The sequence below is a fragment of the Pan troglodytes genome, chromosome 18, assembly GCF_028858775.2.
Source record: "Pan troglodytes isolate AG18354 chromosome 18, NHGRI_mPanTro3-v2.0_pri, whole genome shotgun sequence".
In the NCBI taxonomy this organism is placed as follows: domain Eukaryota; kingdom Metazoa; phylum Chordata; class Mammalia; order Primates; family Hominidae; genus Pan; species Pan troglodytes.
The window spans coordinates 85,175,411-85,194,533 of NC_072416.2; the positions used below are offsets into that span (position 1 = coordinate 85,175,411).

Genomic DNA, 19,123 nt, shown 5'->3' on the forward strand with positions numbered 1-19,123 from the left:
TGAGACTGGACCGACACCCTCAGCCATGGCCACATACTGTGAGCTCAGGGGAAATCCCTCAATGCACCAGAGCCATGGTGGCCCCAGCTGCTGGGCAGCTCTGTGCTGGAACATCCAATCTCATCATGATCATGACCACTCATCAGCCCAGGTCCCTGTGGAAGCGGGTGGCACAGGCAAGCCGGGGGAAATGAGGAAAGGGGTTGCAATCAGGCCCACAGCCCATATCTGGCTGCCATCCATTTCTGTAGAGCCTAGGAGCTAAGATGAGCTTTATTTGTTTAAAGTTGTAAAAAATAAAACCAAAAGTAAATACATGGGAATGTATATATGTGGCTCACATTTGGGGACCCCAGAAAAGGGTATAATAAATAGCTGGGAGGGGGAAGTTACTGTGGTTGCTGGAACTCAGGAGGTGGCAGCAGTGGGAGGGGACCGGCCAGGATGAGCTGCAGCCTGGGATGGGCACCCAGCCAGATCATGGGACCCCTCTCCTGTGTGGGGAGCTGGGGGGTCACACCCTGACTTTGCTCCCCACTCTTCCATGTCACGCCAGGGGGCCCCACTAGCCAACCCACTCAGAAGTGGGGGTCAGGATCTCAGGACAGAGAGCAAGTGGGGGTAAAGTGGGGCCCTCTGCAGAGTGGGGCGCCAATCCTGATTTTAGTTAGGAGGAACAGGAGCCTCAGAGGTGAGTAGACCTGCCCAAGACTACCCAGCTCCTGCGTGCCTGCACAGAGACAAGGACTCAGCTCTGTTCTCCCCTACCTCAAGCCCACAGGTCCACCCAGGCTTGGCCGAGGCCCTAGCAAGCCCTGGAGCTGGCTCTGCCACTCACCCTAGAGATCCTCCAGCCCATGCTCCAGCTCAGATTCCGCACTCACTAAGCAACCTTCTGAGTAGAATTCCAGCTCACACAGAGCTTTCCCACAGGGAGGAATGTGCTGGCCAAGCTGACGAACATCCAGCCTACTGGACACTTGGGGGCTAACTATAAAGGAGTAATTTGACCCAGAAAGGGACTGCACTGACCAGCTGACACTGACATCTGCCCCCACTGCTGCTCCTTCCTCGCTGCACTCAAGCACACTGGCATTTGGGTTTGCCTCTGTCTCTCGTGAATTAGGTTACTGTGAGTCAGTCCTCCAGAGCCTCAGCACTTCTAGGGCACAGACCAGATCACATTTCTGGGCCTACAAGGCCAGGAGTGAGGTGCTGGGCTGGGCTGCAGGAACCTCAGCCAAGCCCTGCTTCCCTGGGGCCCAACTGGGCCTAGCTGGTCTCTGCTGGGGAGCCCTCAGTCAAATCTCTGTCAAACCACAACAGTGACAAGTTTACAACACTCAACCAGAAACCTCTGCAGGGCTGAGACCCAAGTTTGCATCCACTGCTGCATGGATGCTCACACACCAGAAAATCAGCTGTGTTACAGAAAGCACCAGCATCTCCACTTCCCAATGCGAAAGAAAGGGAACCCTGTGTTTAAAAATTAGGAACAAAAAGAACTGGGCCATCGTCAATGGATGCTGCTACAAGTCTTTTGTACACACGGTCCAAAGGCAGAAGTGAGTTGCCTCCGCTCTTGAATGTCTGCAGGATGTCTGGGCCTCAGGCTGGAAGCAGCCCCACGCACGTGGCAGGCACATCCCAGAGCCCACCGCACTGTGACCACGAGGTCTGAAGAGCCCCTGTGGGCACAGCGGTGGGCTGCGGGCTCGGGGGCCTCACAGGCTGGCTGTGTCCTGGTACCAACTCATGCTTTGAGTCTCACATCCTCTTCTCTAAAACAGGTAAAGCAGGGTGGCCGGAAGGCTTAAATGAAACAATGTTTGAAAACTACTGAGGTGGGTGGCTCCTGATTTCCCATGAGGACAGGCAAGGGTGGTAACCAGTACTAGGAAGAGGAACAGCCACCTTTCAAGATGAAATCTCGGAAAGTCATCGTTGATGAACAAGAAAGAATTAGATTGCTGGTGGCTGGGGGCTGGGACCTTTCATCAAGGTGCTTCAAGTTGCATCCCTTTTCTCCTAGTGAGCCTTGGGTGGGCTGGAAGGGGCAGGAGACTGACACTGTACAGACCCACAAATGGGCACCAGGAGACCACAGTGGGCAGACTTGGTGCTACAGAAGGGAAAGCTGGCCCACCACCTCTAGGGTGCGTTCTGGGGTGTTCCAAGCTGGGCCGGCAGTGACTTTGGTGGGCCACACTGAATCACAAGTCCCCCAGCATTCAGAGTCTAGGTCGCCCCCTCCCACACTGACTCTGGGCTTGGCCCTGTGATTTGCTCTGGCTGATGGAGCATTGGCCAATGTGATGTAAGCAAAGGCTTCCTGAGCTTGCAAATTGGGTGTGGCCTCTTGGAACCCAGCAGCCATGATGTGAGGAAGCACAAGTGCTCCTGCTAGAGTGAGGCCCCCAGAAGGGGCACTGGGGATTGACATGGGAGGGAGGAGCCGGGTGGCACATCAAGGAGCTCCCAGCTGAATGCAGCCAGCAAAAGGCCCTGGAGACACAGGGTGAGCTGAGCCACCCCGCCAGCCCAGAAAATCACAGAAATACAAAATCACTATTACTCAAAGCCACTAAATGTGGGGATTGTTTGTCAGGAAGCAATAGGCAACTGAAACACATTCCCAGCATCGCCTGTAACAGCCCATGATTTAGCCTCTGCAGCTCACTCTATTTGCACCAACATTATGACAACCTGTTGCAGATGCCAACAGCCTCCTTCTGATCTAATTCCTTTGGAAAGGAATGCCGGAAGCCAGGATATCCTAAACTGTAGCCACCTTCTGGACAGGCAAGAATGAAAAACCAACCCCATCATTCATCACTGTTTGTGCCAGTTTAAGTTCAGTGGCCCCTGTTGTCACTTCTTGTCTTCTGTGTCCTCCATCATCGGGTGCAGATCTGTGGCTGAGCTGCTCAGCCTGCAAGCTGTGATGTCAGGACCTGGTAGGTCTGTGGTGGCCAGCCCAAAGTCAACAACCCACACAAGTGGCCCTTTGACCTGCAGAGCTGTGGAAGCCACTCCCTGGTGGCATTCATCTATTTAAAGATGCCAGTATCGTGATCCTGTTTTCTGGGGCCCTTTTCTGCTGACAAGGCTCGCACTGGGAGCCAGCATCATTTAGGGGATGGAGCAGACCCTGGTTAGGTCTATAGCCAGGGAATAGTCCCCTGGTAAAGGGGGGATGACTGTAATTCCTTGGGTGTCTGGTATATACCAGGAACTGTGTTGGGACATTTACAGGCAGAATGGTACTTTTTTAAAAAGTCCCAGGCCGGGCATGGTGGCTCACACCTGTAATCCCAGCACTTTGGGAGGCTGAGGCGGGTGGATCACAAGGTCAGGAGATCGAGACCATCCTGGCTAACCTGGTGAAACCCCATCTCTGCTAAAAATACAAAAAAATTAGCCAGGCATGGTGGCGGGCACCTGTGGTCCCAGCTACTCAGGAGGCTGAGGCAGGAGAATACCATGAACCCAGGAGGCAGAGCTTGCAGTGAGCCGAGATCGCACCACTACACTCCAGCCTGGGCGACAGAGCAAGACTCCATCTAAAAAAAAATAATAAAATAAAATAAAATAAAATAAAATGTCCCACCCAAAGGGGATCTTTGAGGCAGTGAACCTACCTTGGCAGTGTAAGGGTGGATACAGGACACCGTGCACCTGACAAAGCCCCTAGAACTACACCACAGAGAGTGAACCTGGTGTAAACTGTGGGTCTCAGTAACAGCATGTCAATATCAGTTCATCCCTTGTCACAAATGTACATCACTCATACAGGATATTAAAAACAGGGGAGCCTAGGAGGGGAGATGGAGTGAATGAGAAATCTGTGCTATCTGCACAATTCTCTGTAAACCTAGAACTGCTCTGTAAAATAAAACCTATTATTTTTTAAAGTTACAGGAAAAGAAAAAGAGAAAGAGGGAAAGAGAGAAGCAGAGAAAGAGTTTGAGCCACCTTTCTCCTCTTGGGATAGCCAGGCAGCAGGCAGGCCCAACTTATCTGACTCTGGGATGCCAGAACAGGAAACGGGAGGAATTCTAGAATCAGGAGGAAGTCTAGAATCACAGTGGAACGTGCCTGACTCTGTCACTCACTGGATGCCCTTGAACAAGGTGCATAGCATCCGCAGGCTCCGGATCCATCACATATAAAATGAGGATAATAACAGGACCTTGGGGACAAAGGTGGTGAGGGTGGTGAGGGAAGGATTTGTACCTCTCCTCCCTAAGTCCTGGTAAAGTTTGCCTAGAAATGAATGAACAGAGCAAGTAGAATGTGGTCATGCTTTTGGCATTTCACAAATCGGAAGATAGTGGCTCTGAGCACAGGTGAAGTAAGAAATTCCCTAACATCTCTGCTCTGTGCCCCCATGAGCTGGCAATCAGAAGTGTGTGTCTCCCACCTAGGGCTGCTGAGCAGGTAACAGGGACAATGTGCATCCCGGGGTGTGACATAGTGTGGCACACAGCCCACACAGTCAAAGACCAGGAGCTGCTGGAGAGAGGTAAAGGAAGGGCCTCTACCAGCCCTCAGTGAAGCCGAGACGTGTCTAGATCAGGGCTTGGCACCATCAAACTTTACCTTTTTCCTGTCTTATGGTCGTGCGATGACATCTATTTTGGATGTGATTTGCACATCCACATGTGTGAACACACCAGAGCACCTTGTTGGCAACATGTTGGAGTGTGTTACTCGTCATTGGGTTACCCTCTTTAGGAAGAGTCTGAACTCATGGTTCCAGGGCAGGAATTCTTCGCAGGTGTTTGTCATTATAGATACGTTTCTCAGCATTCCTCACACCCCCCAAATCAAAAACAGTTGAAAAATCAAGAAAATGAGAAAATATGTCCTAATTCTCCTGCAAGAAGTAAGCCTAACAGTCAACATACAGATGTTACAAGTTTGAAGGAACCCAACAAAGTCCTCAAAAGTGACCCCAGGAAATGCTGGCCCTCGGAGACGATGGTGCAGGTCCACATCTCTGGGAACCAGGTGGAGTGTGGAGGAGGGAGGGGACCATCAAGTCAGTGCCTCCAACCTGCTGATCTCACTGCAGTTGTCATGTTGGAACCGTGAGGTCAGGGTCTGCCACGAATAGCGAGTGATTCTTGCAAATAAAATTAATATGAGTAACTTTATACCCATAGAATACTCTATACAAAACCTGTGAGAGGTGTTCCAAGAAATAACAAGTTACCGAAGCAAAGTAAGTCCTTAAATTGGCCATTTCAATACATGATTCTGTGTGGGGCTGTCAACACTTCCAGAAGATCTGAATGTGGCGTGCTTTTGGAGTAGGAATAGGCACTCCAGGGCACACAGATCTTTATAAAGATCTAAGAAGAAATGCAAACCGAAGAAGGAATGAATATTACTATAGAATCCACCAAGCAAAATCAGAGACTGATCTTCAATCGCAGTTAGTAAAACCCAATTTCAATGGCAAACCATCAAAAGAGCCAGGAGACAAAATATTGTCTTCTGTTAACTGTTAAGAAGGAAACCGTTAAAAAAGAAATAAGCTGGAAACCATCATTCTCAGCAAACTATCACAAGGACAGAAAACCATACACCGCATGTTCTCACTCATAGGTGGGAACTGAACAATGAGATCACTTGGACACAGGGTGGGGAACATCACACACCAGGGCCTGTCGTGGGGTTGGGAGGCTGGGGGAGGGATAGCATTAGGAGAAATACCTAATGTAAATGACTAGTTAATGGGTGCAGCAAACCAACACGGCACATGTATACCTATGTAACAAACCTGCACGTTGTGCACATGTACCCTAGAACTTAAAGTATAATAAAAAAAAAAAAAAGAAAGAAACATAGATGAAGCAACAGGTACCTAACACGCAGTCGCAGATGTTTTGGGATGCATGCTCAGCAATCCAACCAACGTTAACAGCAAAATAAATGTTTCTACTTCTAGATTCATGTTATGAAGCAAAGATCAAGACCTTCAGACAGGCCTAAAACATTAGTACACTGTTTTCTAAAATTTCACCATAAGATTGGTAACTACACTAAATATCTGTGGTACTTTAATTTTTTAATGATTTTTGAGGTTTATTTTGTTAATGTGTCTTTCTTTTAATATTTTCTGTTATCACATGTCCGAATAAGGTACAGATTAATGTGAAATGCTACCAAATGACATAATATTGTCAAAAGATAATGATATAAAACATTAAGCCAAGTATTTATCATTATGTCTTTTTTTAATATAAAACACTCTGGAACTTTTGATTTAATTGTATCACAGAAAAATGATTTACCTTTTACTATTAGGATCTCTCATTCTTATTTAAATCACATGAAGTGTTCTGGAAGATGTAAAATAACTTATGATTTCAGGAATTACTGTGATTTCCCAGGAATATTGTTCCCAAACCCTAAAGACGAGTATCAGTTGGGAATTCAGGACTGCCAGCCTCAACTGAGTAGCAGGAGCCAATAGGGGTCCGCGAACGAGACAGGATGAGAGCACGGAGCAAGAGGGCTGGAAACAGCTTGGAGGAGACACACGCTGGAGACCGCAGCCAAGGCCAGCAGACAAGGCCTTGGGTTAGCATGAGTGAGCGGGATTGAAAAGAACCAAGACAGGGCAGACATTTGGGCTCGGAAGATCCACGTTATTCCTCAACCCTGCCCTTGACTGCAAGTTCACAGACACAATGATGCAATTATGGGCAGCCAGAGGGTGAGCCCACACGCTGCCCTCCAGCTGATGAGGCAGGGACCCGTCTGGCTGGACCCCACGGAACACGCAGGTGGCCTCCGCTCCTCCAGACAGACAGGGGCACTCCCCCCGCTGCTGCCCCACACACGCAGGCTGCGGCGGGCCCGGTGGGAAGTGGGTGGGCTGGCTCTCTGCACCTCGGTCCAATTTGGCCCGGGTCGGGTGGCAGCCTCCCAAGCCGCGTCTGCAGAGGCCTCAGCAGGCTGGAAGTGCGGCCCTGCATAAACACGCACTGTTTTTCTTTGAGGCTTAGGCGCGCTTATCCCTGTCATAAATTGTCACCTACTTACACTGAGGGGTCGCAGCCCTCGTTTCCAGGGAGGTCTCCGGCCCTCCCAGCTCAGGGCAGCCAGGGCTCCTCGTTAGCTCTTGGGGAACGAAAGAGTGACTCTCACATGGGATCCACAGAAAACGTGAGGTCCTGGCCAGCTGGCTCCATGGGATCACTCACTCATTCATTCACTCTCACTCATTGATTTCCTCACTCACTCATTCACTCACTCCCTCACCCACTCACTCCCTCACCCACTCATTTACTCACTTTCACTCATTCCTTCATGCACTCACTCATTCACTCGCTCACTCATTCCCTCACTCACTCATCCCCTCACTCACTCATTCCCTCACTCACTCATTCCCTCATTCATTCCCTCATTCACTCACTCATTCATTCCCTCATTCACTCCCTCATTTCCTCATTTGCTCATTCATTCACTCATTCATTCGCTCGCTTATTTACTCACTCTCATTGGCTTATTCATTCCCTCACTCATTCATTCACTCTTTCATTCATTCCCTCACTCATTCACTCATTCATTCCCTCATTAGCTCACTTTCTCATTCACTCATTCATTCCCTCACTCACTCACTCATTTACTCACTCATTCCCTCACTCACTGATTCCCTCACCCACTCATTCCCTCACCCACTCACTCATTCACTCCCTCACTCACTCACCCACCCAGTCATTCACTCACTCATTCCCTCACTCATTCATTCCCTCACTCACTCATTCACTAATTTACTCACCCCTTCAGTCACTCACCCCCATTCATTCACTTTCACTAATTCCCTCACTCATTTCTTATTCACTCATTCACTCACTGACTCATTCATTCACTCACTCTTTCACTCACTTATTCATATACTCTTTCACTCACTCACTGAGTCACTAATTCCCTCACTCCTTTACTCATTCACTCACTCCTTCACCCATTTATTCAGTTGCTCACTCATTCACTCACTCCTTCACTAATTCACTCACTCCTTCACTCAGTCATTCACTCATTTACTCACTCATTCAGCAAACACAAAGCACTTCTTGTGTGTCAGGGCTAGTGCTGAAAGTTTTGGGTGTGCAAGGGACACAGAGGTGCAGGTAGATGCTGAAAAATGCAGTCCTCTCCTAGAGACACACATTGAAATATTTACAGATACAATGATAGAGGGCTTAGGACCAGCTTCGACATTAAGCAAGAGAGGGGGAAGTAGCTGGGAATGTGTGAGGGGCAGAACTGGCCATGGCAGAGGGGTGGGAACACAATCTTCATTATCTCATTCTGTTGACCTTTGAGAAATTTCATTTGAAACTATGGTACCACCTAACAGCAACAATAGGGCCATACAATGATGAGTGAAGGGCCTGTGTTCTCACTACCTGCCTCAAAGCCCAGCTCTGCCATTTACTAAGGGATCTGACCCCAGGCAACTGTCAACCTCTCTGTACCTCAGTCTCCTGATCTGTGAGATGGGGACAATAGCACCTGTCCCAGAGACAGAGCTGTGGGAATTAAATGAGTTCTTCTCTGTGAAACAGTGAGTGCTCAGGACAGACAGCACTTGCTGACTCTCCCTATTGGTGCAATTCTGTCTATTTCCTAGATGATGATGCTGAGGGTCAGAGTGGTAGAGAGACTGACTCAGGGCCACACGGCTAAGGAAATTGCAGAACCAGAATTGGAATTCCATGCAGGCGGCTCCAAAGTGTGCTCCAACGTAGGATTGGGCAGGGACAACACAGCAGGATCAGAACTCTGGCCTGTTTGGATGAGCATAGCGGTGGCAGGAGTGTCTCACCCAGGCCCCACCAGGTGCAAAGGCCTCTTTCCTGAGGCATACTGACACCTTTTCCTCCACATGATGGTTGCCTAAGGAGGACCCAGCACACAGCCCAGACTCCATAGGCCCTCAGCAGTGTGGGGGGCATGGTTTGGGTAGCCTCAGGCCTAAGGTCAGGGCTGAATGTCAGTGGCAGGCCTCCAGGAACTGGTTTTGTCACCTTCACTCTGCTTCACCATCCAACCACAACACACAGGTGCGTTCCTATTGTTCCTTAGGGTCCTCACATGGACAGCACCTCCTCCAGGGAACTCTCCCCAACCTCAAAAAGTTAAACATACAGCTGGGCGCAGTGGCTCACGCCTGTAATCCTAGCACTTTGGGAGGCCAAGGCAGGTGGATTACGAGGTCAGGAAATCAAGACCATCCTGGCTAACACAGTGAAACCCTGTCTCTACTAAAAATACAAAAAAAAAAAAAATTAGCCGGGCACGGTGGCAGGCACCTGTAGTCCCAGCTACTCGGGAGGCTGAGGCAGGAGAATGGAGTGAACCCAGGAGGCGCAGCTTGCAGTAAGCCGAAATTGCACCACTGCACTCCAACCTGGGTGACAGAGCAAGATGCCATCTCTAAAAAAAAAAAAAAAGAAAAGAAAAGAAAGAAAGTTAAACAAAGATTTAGCACACAACTCAGCAATTCTACTCCCATGTAAATACCCAAGAGAAATAAAAACAGGGACTCAAGCAAAAATGTGTGCATGAATATTCACAGTGGCATTATTCATAATAACCAAAAAGGTAGAAACAGCCCAAATGTCCACCAATGGATGCTGAATAAGCAAATTGTAGTCTATCCATGTAGTGGAATACTATACAACCATGAAAAAGAATCAAGTACTGATTCATGCTACAACATGAACGAACCTCGAAAATATGCTAAATGAAAGATGCCAGTCACAAAAGGCTGCATATGATTCTGCTTTCTGAAATGTTCAGAATAGACAAATTCTACAGAGACAGAAAGACGATTAATAGTGGCCAGGGGCTGGGGGGAAGGTGGATGGGGAGTGGCTGCCTAACGGGAACAGAGTTTCCTTTTGGGGTGATGAAAATGTTTGGTGACTAGATAGACATGGTGGTTGTGCAACATTGTGAACTTACTAAACGCCACTGAATTGTTCACTTTGAAATGGTTAATTCTATGTTATGTGAATTTCACCTCAATAGAAAAAAAAAAAGAGGCAGACTGAAGTTCAGGACAATTCAAAGTCCTGGAAAGTCAATTATTCCATTCCTAACGTTATTATATAAATGGTGAGGCTGGCGATAGGAGGGAAGGTGGTGGAGGCAGCTGCGCTGGCCAGGAACGCAGGGTGCGGCTCAAAACATTCATGGTTTAGAGTAACAGGAAGCCTGAGCACCACCATAAATCAGGATTTTCTGACTGGGTTTCTTGTACCGAGCAGAACTGAGTGTATTGAATATCCCAAGCATGTGTGGGGCTCTCGCCTGCCCAAATGCCAGTCCCTGCCAGTGGGGAGGCTTCTAATTTGATGCTGGCCTCAAACTGAAAATCGCTCAATGAAAAAATTAGGTTTCAACATTTTAACAAAAGTCAAGCTGGAACCGACGTTAAACATGAGCCGGAGGATTTCGGTAACTGCAAGGAAAACACAGACGGACAAGTTTCTTGCATGGCTGGGGCAATTGAAGGGATATTTCCTGTTCTGGGGCCAACAGTGGAGCTCAGAGTTGCAGCTGCAAGTGACGAGTGTCTGCCCGGCTCATGCCAGCATGTGAAGCCGAGGCATTGCCCACCCCCATCCCTTTGTCACGGGCACATCCAGTTTCTCCTCTGCCAGATTCCGTGGATACAGAGGTGATGGCACACAGAGGCTGGACCCCAATGTTTCTGGATCCTGCTCACCTAGAAGAAGACATGTGTGGCTAATGCAAACCCCCCAGAGCTTCTTTCCCAAAGCTCTAGGCATACAAAGCTGGAATGGGCTTTGGAGAGGGTTCTGCCTTTGCCCGTGAGCGAGACTTTTCATCAGCCTTTTAGGTGATGCAAAAGTCATTGCGATTTTTGCCATTAACTGCAGTGGCTTGTACCAACCTAATAAGAAGCTGTGAGTCACCAGCCTGACCTCAGGGATGCCCAGGAAACAGGAAATAATCCCACACACAAACGCTCTTGACAGAGAGAGTAAGAAATTTACTCTATCAAGCACAACGCCCTCTCCTGCTTCTCATGTGTAAAGGTTCCTGATCTTTCTGAGCTGCTGTTTTCTCATTTGTGTGCAGGGGTACCCAGATCACCCATCCGGTGGGCTCAGCCTTTGCAAAACCTAGGCTACCTCATCTGCTGTGAGAATTCAGCTGGCTTCTGCACCCTGGCCCTTCTGCCTGGAGCTCTCCTCCCAGCCTCCTCTCCTGGGCCAGTGCCGCCATCCTGAGTCTCACCTTGAACCTGAATCTCTTGGGGCTGCCTTGCCTAACTCCCAGACTGAGATAAAGCCCTCATTATACCCTCACCTCCCGTCCTCTGCCAGAGACCAAACGCTCCCTGGATTATTTATAGATGGGCCCACCTGAACAATCCAAGGTAATCTCCTGCGTCAGCTCTTTCACTCAATCATATCTTGCGAAGTCTTTTTTTTTTTTTTGCCATGTAAGGTAAGACATTCAGGTGCCAGGGATTAGGATATGGACTGTTTGGGAGACTGTTATTCTGTCTACCCCAGGCGGGAAATCAACTGTCACATCTTCATACAAAACAAACACAATTTATGTGGGCGCCGTAGAACTGACAGCTTGGTGGGAGAGAAAGATAATAAAACAATTGAATGCATAACTCTTGGAGGTGGCTAACCTTTCTATCTCAATAATGACAAAAAAATTATTTATGGATCTCCGACTATATACGAGGCATGTTGTTAAAACTTATAGACATGACCACAATTCATCCCAACAATAACGTTAGAGGGTGTGCATTATTCCCATTTCACAGAAGTGAAAACTGAGCCTTGGGAGCGTTCCATGATTGCCTGTGGGTTTACACTCATGTTGACTCCACCATGCTGCAGACAGAGGCCCCTGAGTTTACCGTGTGTTCACCTGCCCTGCACGCCAGAATGAAGATCTAGAGATGGTACAAGAAGTGTCTGCACACGTCCTAATAGGCCAGGAGAGGAGGAGGGGAGCTCATTCCTTCCCCTTGCTGGCAGCTCCTTTCCCAAACACACTTGCAGGGAGGCAACTGCCGGAAGATGCCTTTGCACTTGCCTCACCTGGCCCACCCCACACTCCTCTCCTTGCCACTCGGCCAAACAAGTGCAAGTGAAGAGTGATGCCGACCAGTTGTTGAGCATATATAGGCCACCTGGATCACCCAACCAGGAAATCAAAACTGCAGCCATGCCGGTCACGGTGGCTCACGCCTGTAATCCCAACACTTTGGGAGGCCGATGCGGGCGGATCACGAGGTCAGAAGATCAAGACCATCCTGGCTAATACAGTGAAACCCCGTCTCTACTAAAAATATAAAAAATTAGCCAGGTGTGGTGACGGGAGCCTGTAGTCCCAGCTACTCGGGAGGTTGAGGCAGGAGAATGGCGTGAACCCAGGAGGCGGAGCTTGCAGTGAGCCGAGATCGTGCCATTGCACTCCAGCTTGGGTGACAGAGCGAGACTCCATCTCAAAAAAAAAATAAAAATAAAAAAAATAAAAACTGCATCCAGACAGGCATGGTGGCTCACAGCTGTAATCGCAGCACTTTGGGAGGCTGAGGCAAGCAGATCACTGGAAGCCAGGAGTTCAAGACCAGCCTGACCAACATGGTGAAACCTCATCTCTACTAAAAACACAAAACTTAGCCAGGCATGATGGCATGCACTGGTAGTTCCAGCCAATCGGGAGGCTGAGACGGGAGAAGTACTTGAAGTAGGGAGGCGGAGTTTGCAGTGAGCTGAGATCATACCACTCCCCTCCAGCCTGGGCGACAGAGCAAAACTCTGTCTCAAACAAACAAACAAACAAACAAACAAACAAACAAAAAGACCCCTGCAGCCAGTGGAATTGAGAATCTGCAGCATCGATCGACAGCCTCAGTTCCTCCCTGGGAAAAGGAGTTCTCTTTGGCTGTAAACTGGTCTCTAACTGTTGTGACTCTGAGATGTCATTTTCATCTCTGCACTGAGTCCTGTTTTATTGCCCATGTGTACTGTACAGACATCCGATTTATTCACTGTCCACTCTCCAGGTGTCTCGGTGATCCAGAACTCATTTAAGAAGGAGGCATGGAAAGTCTTTGAGTGCCCGAACACACAACAAACCTGCATAGTAAAACACATGGGCTTTATTTATGCCTCCAACACTCATTCTGTGTTTATTTACTCTTTGTTTAAACACAATTCTAACAAACTTGGTTATTTTGTACAGACACATTAGAATGATCAGATTAGAAAGGAACAGAGAAAAGGAAAATCAGATATAGTAGATTAATTAATTAATGAGTGTACGTGTGGGTGTTTTTTATATATACAGTTATATATATTATATTGTTTTATGTATAGTTATATATATTATATTGCTACCTAGTTATATATATAGTTATATATAATGTTATATATAGTTATATATTTTATGTATAGTTTTATATGTTATATTGTTATATATAGTTATATATTATATTATATATATATATAAAATATTAAAGGCAATGGGGCAAAAATAAAGACATGCATATGGCAGTCAGGAGACATTTAACTGAGAGCCAAAAGTCCTCCATACGTCAGCTGTCCCTGAGGGCACCGTGGCCCTCCCACAGCAAGAGACGTGCCATGTAATGATCAAGTGTTCAAGTGTTTCCATTCCCCTTCGTAAAGTCTAAGACAAAAACTCACACCTGGACCAGGCTGACTTTCCTGGTGTAAAGCAGGAAGATGTGATGAAAACTAGAGCCAGGAATATCAACTCTCACTTTAGTCTGGGATGCTTGTGTGGTCAGTTTGGCCCACAGAACCCCAAAAGAAATTACACTGAGGGCTACATCCTGACCCCTTTCCCCAGTCCCCAGGGTCACGGGGAAGAAACTTCTCTCCCACACACCAAGCCCCAGGCCAGGGCCCTGGGAAACCTCCCATGTCCTCGTCCCACCTGCCCCATGTGGTTGTCACTGTTTCTCCCATGTTAGAGATGACAGAACCAAGACTCAGACAAGGGAAACACATCCAATCCAAAGGCACAGAAATGATGGTGGAGATGCAAGTGCTGCATCCCAGGTCTAGCTGACTCCAAAGCCCATGGGCTTTTTTCCAGTGTTTCTTTCTGCACTTGACCAAAATTGGGAGACTCCTGGTGATGGCAAGCTGACTGTCTCCTGCGGCGTTTCATTGCGTCTGTCAAGTTTCATTTCAGGGGATAGGGATGCAGCAGCACAGATTCGAACCTCCCCAAATCTCCACATAAAAACAGACAGAACAATGAGAAGGCAAAACTAAACCCTCAGACAACCTCTACAGCAAATGAGGTGACAAGCTGTCCCCAAACTACAAATACAATCAGGTGGCGGAGGGCACCAAATACAAGTACCTGTGTGTCACCAGCATCTGTGTAGGGCACAGCAAGGGAAGCTCCAGGGCTCTGGCAGGCTGGAGATCAGGGAACAGCAAAGTAGCCAACAGATGCTCAAAGGCAAACATGACAAACCACAGGACAGTGGCAGAAGCTGAGAGGAGTTTCTAACTAAAAGCAGGTGATGTCAAGAAGTCTAGTCTAGGGTAGGCTGACGTCCATAGATTCTCCAGAATGAATGTCCAGGGCTTCCTTCCAGGGCAGGGCCCTTGCTGACAGCAGATTCAACACTGAGACAAGAGGGATGACAGAGACAAAGGAAGAGTGGGACCAGATAACAGGGAGGGACGGGGAAGGAGCCAGGAAATATCAGCACACCAGCTACCAAAGCATTAACACTATATGAGAACAAACAGAGAAGCAAAGAAAGGAGCTCCCTGACTTAGGTCAGCTACCAGAGGTAGTTTCCCAAAACTGGAGGCCAATCACGTTAAAAAAAAAGAGGGGAGAAAAAATTATTGAGTTTAACTAGGATACAAATTTACTACAAGCAGAATGAAAATAAGGAACAGAATAAGAAGCCTGTGGCCAAATGTGACCCACAGTCTGTTTCATAGGGCCCATGAGCTGAGAGTGTTTTTCACACTTTTTTTTTTCCCCGAGATGAAGTCTCACTCTGTCACCCAGGCTGGAGTGCAGTGGCATGATCTCGGCTCCCTGCAACCTCTGCCTCCCGGGAGCAATTCCCCTGCCTCAGCCTCCTGAGTAGCTGGGATTACAGGCACACGCTACCACACCCAGCTAATTTTTTGTATTTTTAGTAGAGACGGGGTTTCACCATGTTGGTCAAGCTGGTCTCGAACTCCTGACCTCATGATCCGCCCGCCTCAGCCTCCCAAAGTTCTGCGATTACATTGTTTAAAAGAAAAAGAAAAATATGTGACAGAGATTTTCTGCAAATCACAGGCCTAAAATATTTGCTGTCTGGTCCTTTATTGAAAATCTTGGCTGACCCTTGCTATAAATAACAAAAGCATGCCAGACAGAAGCAAACTTTAATTTTTTTAAAAAAAGGAACTGTAATGACCGACTTCAAAATGAGCTAAAAGATATTGATGAAATGACTAAAGTCATGAAAGAACAACATCCGTTGGAATCAGGAAATCTCACGAAGGAGGTGATGGGAGTCCAGGAGGGAAAAGAGTCACTTCATGAATGGAGACTAGAGACACATGGGGAAAATAATCATAATTGATACATTAGAGGTAAACAGAGGAAGCTTTTAAAAATCCTTTTTGGTAAGGATTTGAAAAAAATTTCAAAGTTAGGCAAAGAAAAGCCAACATACGGATAAGGAGCCCCTGAGGAAGAAAGCCAGAGAGAGAGAAGCAAGCAAGTGGTAAACCCCTAACTCGAGAAAATTTCCCTAAAATTAAAAACATTTGAAATTATATATTAAAAGAGCATACTGTATACCTGATAATATCAATCCAAATGACTAGTAAAGAAAAAAAACCCTGGACTTTGAAGGTAAATAAATAACTCTTTGCCCAACTAGGCAAAAAGAGGATGACTTGCAAAGGAAAAAAAAACAAAATTAATCTTCACACTTTTTGACAGCAGTACATTGTGCCAGAAGAAAATGGAGCAATGTATTTGCAATATTCAAATAAAGAAAATCTAAGCCAACGATTTTGTATTCACTAAAGCTAATCTTAAAGAATAAAGAGGCTGGGCGCAGTGGCTCACACCTGTAGTTCCAGCACTTTGGGAGGCCAAGGCAGGAGGATCACTTGAGCTCAGGAATTCAAGACTAGCCTGGGCAACAGGGCAAAACCCCGTCTCTACAAAAAATACAAAAATTAGCCAGGTGTGGTGGCATGTGCCGTGTAGTCCCAGCTATTCGGGAGGCTGAGGCAAGAGAATTGCTTGAGCCTGAGAGGTGGAGGTTGCAGTGAGCCAAGATGGCTCCATTATACTCCAGCCTGAGCAATGACAGTGAAACACTACAGAAAAGAAAGAAAGAAAGAAAGAAAGAAAGAAAGAGAGAGAGACAGACAGACAGAGAGAGAAAGAAAGAAAGAAAAAGAGAGAAAAGAAAAAGAAAAGAAAAAGAGAAGGAAAAAACAGATTACAGATAAACTATAATCAGTGCGCAAGAACGCAGGGAATATTGTTCCCATGATCTCTTAATGGGCAGCTGCTAGAGAATGGGCTTCAGATGGTAAAATAGTGGAAGTGACATTCTCCAAGGGCTGGTGCTGAGCAGTAAATATAGAATTGCAGCCATGCACTGCAGAATGACATTTTGGTCAACAATGAACCGCATATGTGATGGTGGTCCCATAAGATTGTAGTGGAGATAAAAAAAAAAAACTCCTATCGCCTGACTGCCATAGCACACAACGTGTTACTCACATGTTCGTGGTGGTGCTTTTACAATAAAGATATAAAGAAAATATTTTTGTACAGTTGCACAATGTGTTTGTGTTTTAAGATATGTATTACAGAAGAGTCAAAATGTTTTTCAAAACCTAAAAAGTCTATAAAGTAAAAACATTACAGTAAGATTATTGAAGAAAGCAAAAATTTTAATAAATGTAGTCTAGCCTAAGTGTACAGTGTTTATGATGTCTATAGTAGTGTGTAGTAATGTCCTAGGTCTTCACACTCACTCACCACAAATTCACCCAGACAAACTTCCAATCCAGTGAGCTCCATTCACAGATAAGTGCCCTATAGAGGCATGCCATTTTTATCTTTTGTATTACATTTTTACTGTACCCTATTTTTAAATAGGTTTGAATACACAAATCCTTACCACTGTGTTACAGTTGCCTACAGTATTCAGTACAGTCTCATGCTGCCCAAGTCTGAAGCCTAGGGGTGCGCAAGGCTCCGCCATCTAGCCTGGGGGTGCGGCGGGCTCCACCATCTAGCCTGGGTGTGCGGCGGGCTCCACCATCTAGCCTGGGTGTGCGGTGGGCTCTGCCATCTAGGTTTTTGTGCATGTACTCTGTGATGTTCTCACAACGATGAAATCGCCTAATGACAGATTTCTGAGAATGTATCCCTGTTGTTAAACCAAGTGTTGCTATAATTGTATAACCTTATTAGATGAGGGTTAAAAGGGGTAATGGCTATAAGCTCTGACAAGGTAGATAGAATACAGCCAATAAGAAAAGGGGAAGAGAGAGGGCTAGCTCATGCAGAGCAAAAAGTTAAACCATTTATAGGTCTTCTAATTGGTGGTGGTAATATTAATATTGTTATTTTGAGATCATTGTATGTGTAAAGTTAGCTAAAGCATATTAGCAATTATGGAATATTACAATGATATCAACTCTTATATCCATGATAACCAGAATTTTCAACGTGGAAGAAAGAATACATAAAAGAGATTAAGAAAAACTCTGTAGTCCTGAATTGGAAATAGAATGATCCATATGAACACAAGAAGCATTTATTTAGGAAATACCTAGGAACAAAGACTAACTTAGTAACAATCCCTAACACCCAGACTGTGGTTTAAAATATCATTTCTCATTAAACACACCAGGGCTTCGTGGAGAAATGGCCGATCCTAGATCTGGAGAAGAAGTGTTCCAGATGAGTGTGGAGTAACAGACACACCACTCAGAAATAAGGCACCAAGCGCTGCTGGGATCCCATTAGAAAGACCCAGAGACACCCTGAGGTTCCCTGCTGGTCAGTATAAGACAACCTGAGCTTCAGTAAGGATATGAACTGCAGTGGGTGGAAATTCATTCAATATATTTAAATCTACATGTTCATGATAATTCAAAACAAACAAAACCCTACTGGGTCACCTTTTGAGAATGAGAACGAATCCATTTATAATATTCAGAATTTAGTAAATTCTGGGTAAAAGGAAAGAGTCAATTATTTATCTTCCCTTTCATATGGGAACTGTACAAATGATCACAGGAGTGCATCTCTACGTCAACTTACTTCCACTCATAAAATGAAAACGCAATGAGAGAATTAGAATATCACGATCCTGCAGCTCTCAATTAATGGAAGTAATTAATGGAAAAACATTAAGCATTGATGGCTGTTAACAGCAAAACAGAGTGAAAAACAAGGAAGAACCTAGAAAGGAAAAAAAAATCAGAACTCTTTTCAGTAGGCAGGTAACACACAAATTCTGGAAAAGCTCACAATAATAATAGTATTTCCAGCAGATACTCAGGTGTGTGAAAACAAACCTGTACAGGTCTAAATGATATACTAACATTTCAATGAGGCAAATTAACTCGTCTCATGCCTTGTAAACAGAACTTTTCAATAACCAAAAAGGAAATAAAAACTCTAAATTCATCTCAAAATCTCATTTTCATGATGGTCACCCATCGAGTGTGGACTGCAAAGTTGTATTTAAGGCATTTTATGGCCAGGGCAATTCCATTGTCTTTCACACCTATTTTTGTTTTTGATCGTTGAGGCAACTAATATTGATTTTCAGGAAACAAATCTACAACAGTTATACCAGCTTTTGTGCTAACTGCAAAGTGAGTGTATCCCGGTTCAGCCTTTCCAAGCAGTGAGGGACACACTTGTGTTACTCAGCCTGAGCTCCTGACATCTGTGGGTTCGCAAGAGAATTAATTCTGCAGGAAAAGGCCCCTGCCCTAATTAGATTTTACTTGGCTTATTAGTAAATCTCATTCACTAACTTAATGAGAAACAAAAGTCATGTGATAAA

The 19,123-nt window shown here is 46.1% G+C and overlaps 1 long non-coding RNA gene across 1 annotated transcript; it reads left to right on the forward strand.

The window, feature by feature from the left end:
* The first annotated feature begins 909 nt into the window (after positions 1 to 909).
* On the forward strand, positions 910 to 18,738 carry LOC107968925 (uncharacterized). The gene is made up of 3 exons (XR_001710491.3): positions 910 to 1,790; positions 11,128 to 11,428; positions 17,957 to 18,738. It is a non-coding gene; the product is annotated as an uncharacterized LOC107968925 (long non-coding RNA).
* The last annotated feature ends 385 nt before the right edge of the window (positions 18,739 to 19,123 follow it).